The sequence below is a fragment of the Chrysochloris asiatica genome, unplaced genomic scaffold (assembly GCF_000296735.1).
Source record: "Chrysochloris asiatica unplaced genomic scaffold, ChrAsi1.0 scaffold00089, whole genome shotgun sequence".
NCBI classification, from domain to species: domain Eukaryota; kingdom Metazoa; phylum Chordata; class Mammalia; order Afrosoricida; family Chrysochloridae; genus Chrysochloris; species Chrysochloris asiatica.
In genome coordinates this window covers 2,499,130-2,502,446 of record NW_006408607.1, presented here as the reverse complement: position 1 = coordinate 2,502,446, position 3,317 = coordinate 2,499,130, and positions in this window count along the sequence as shown.

Sequence of the window (3,317 nt, the reverse complement as noted above, 5' to 3'; positions counted from 1 at the left end):
GTTCTGTGAAGAAAAACTTGGCATCAGGATTGGAGAACTCATTAACAACCTGCAATATGCAGATGATACAACCTTGCTTGCTGAAAGTGAAGAAGATTTTAAATATTTACTGATGAAGATCAAAGAGCACAGCCTTCAGTATGGATCACAACTCAATGTAAAGAAGACAAAAATCCTCACCACTGGTCCAAAAATCAACATTATTTTCAATGGAGAAAGGATTGAACTTGTCCAGACTTCATTCTTCTTGGATCAACTATCAACATACATGGAAGCAGCAGTCAAGAAATCAAATGACGTATTGCATTAGGTAAATTTGCTGCACAAGACCTTTTGCAAGTGTTAAAGAGCAAAGATATCAGCTTGAAGACTAAGGTGCACCTGATCCAAGCCGTGGTATTTTCAATAACTTCATATGCATGTGAAAGCTGGATAGTGAATATGGAAGACCATAGAAAAATTGTTCCTTTTGAGTTATGGTGTTGGAGGAGAATATTGAAAGTGCCATGGGCTGCCAAAAGAACAAAACAGATCTATGTTGGAAGAACTGCAGTCAGAATGCTCCTTGGAGTCCAGGATGGCCAAGCTTAATATCTCATACTTCATACATACTGTCAGGAGGGACCAGTCTTTGGAGAAGGATATCATGTTTGCTAAGGTGTAGGGTTAGATAAAAAGAGGAAGTCCCCCAGGAAGATAGACTGGCAAAGTAGCAGCATCAATGGGCTCAAACGTGGCAACAATAGTGAGGTTGGCCCAGAATCGGGCAGTGTTTCATTCTGCTGTGCATAAGGTCACTATGAGTTGGTACCAACTCAATGGCACTTTATAATAACAACAACCAACTTCTTCAGTCTGAAATTGATCAAACATACAATCAAGATGCATTGATAATTACTGGATATGGGAATGGAAAGATTAGAAACAAAGATGTAGGAGCAATAGTTGGAAAATATGTCCCTGATGATAAAAACAGTGCTGGAGATTGCATGATTGAATTTTGTAAGATTAATGACTGCTTCATTGCAAATTCCCTTTTTTAACAATATAAGTGATGACTATACACATGGAACTTTCCAGATAAAATACACACACATCAAATTGAATGCATCTGTAATAAGTGACAGTGGAAAAGCTTCCTATCATCAGCCAAACAAGGCCAGGGTCAGATTGTGGAACGAAACATCAATTGCTCGTATGTACATTTAGGTTGACGCTAAAGCAAATTAAAACAAATCTGCAAGAGCCAAAATATGAACTTTTAGATCTAACCTGAATTTAGAGACCATTTTAAGAACAGGTTTGATGCATTAGACAGTAAAGACCAAAGGGCATAAGAGTTGTGGGATGACATGAAGAACATCATACAGGAAGTAAGGAAAGGTTCATTAAGAAGACAATAAGGAAGGGAAAGACCAAAATCGATGTCAGAAGAGATGCTAAAACTTGATTTCCAGCATAGAGATGCTAAAGAAAATTGAGGAATTAAGGATATAAAATATCTGCACATAAAATTTCAAAAGTCAGCTCAAGAAGACAAAGTTAAATATTATAACAAATTGTGAATTGACCTAGAGTTAGAAAACCAGAAGAGAAGAACATATTCACCATTTTTCAGGCTGAGGGAATTGAAGAAAAAAAGTAAAGCCTCAACTTGTAGTATTGAAGCATTCTATGGGCGATATATTGAATGATGCAGAAAGCATCAAAAGAAGATGGAAGGAATAAGCAGAGTCACTGTACCAAAAGGGGGGAAAAAAATCTTAAAAAAGATACCCATACTAAAAGGTTAAAAAAAAAAAATCTTTGTTGACTACCAGAGCACAAGGTAGTGGATAGATGCATCAGAGTTTGGGTGTTGAGGAGAGTAATACACAAGAAAGGGGAGGAGAATTGAAGAACAAGGTAGATAGGGAAACAGGTATTTTCCCCTGGGCTAAATGGGGTAGAGGTAATTAGTGATGTATGCATAAATTGGAATAACAGGGATCTGTGATACAGGGATTGAGGCAGAGTCTGAATTGGTAAAAGAGGGGAAATAATGTTTAGATGCTTGACTGTCTTATTAAAATTGATTTCCCTTGCCTACTATTTTAAAATAGACACTTGTTGTTGTTGTCAGGTGCCATCGAGTCGGAACCGACTCATAGCGACCCCATGCACAGCAGAACGAAACAATGTCCGATCCTGGGCCAACCTCACTACCACTGCCACACTTGAGTCCATCAATGATGCCATCTGGCCGATCCATCTCGTTAGGGGTCTTCCTCTTTTTCTCTGACCCTCCACCTTACCCAGCATGACATCCTTCTCCAGCGACTGTTCCCTCCGGACAATATGTCCAAAGTATGAGAGACGAAGCTTAGCCATCCTGGCCTCCAAGGAGCACTCTGGCTGCACTTCTTCCAAAACAGATCTATTGGTTCTTTTGGCAGTCCATGGCACTTTCAGTATTCTCCTCCAACACCACAACTCAAAGGCATCAATTCTTCTACGATCTTCCTTATTCACTGTCCAGCTTTCACATCCATATGAGGCCATTGAAAACACCATGGCCTGGGTCAGGCGTACCTTAGTCGTCAAGCTGACATCTTTGCTCTTCAATACTTTAAATGGACACTTGAGTAGGATTAAAAGAAATATCGGGAAACATGATTACAGAAAGCTTGTAAGCCAGTCTTCAGCCTATAACTGATTGGAATACCTAAAGGGGTTCTACAGCTTGCCAGTGAAATAGGCTTCTTGCAGAGCTTTTGTAATTTCTAGGACCTTAGGTGGAATACTTAGCCCCATCCAGAAACTTCTGAGGTAGGAATTCCCACTTAAAGGGACAAGCAGAGCAGCTTTGAACAGCTAGACAAACAGATGATACGTCTTGAAAGAAAGACCATCAGGAAAAATTTAAAACAAAAATGCTTGTCTGATTGGTTATTAAAAGAATAAGTAAGTTGTTTGCAAGTGAGCCAGTAAGGCAAGCAACAAAGTCCCTTCAGGACAAACCCCTCTCCAAGGCTGAAACTCAAAAGTAGTAATCTAGCAGGCATGTGAAATTGCTGGTTACAATCTTGGTCTACTGATGAGTGGAAGTGGGGAAAAGGCAGCAATGAAGATATGGACTGAATTTGACCACATTCAAATTGACCACATTCAAATTCAAAACTCCTATTGACCGGGAGTTGAGAGAGAAGAAGAAGGACTGGTTGATCTGAAGTATGGTGAGACCAGGGAACTCCTGATCAAGAAGGACATAGCCATAGAAGGCAAGAGCTGAGAATGGACTATCCAGCTGATTTGAAGTGAGGGGATATACATAAGAA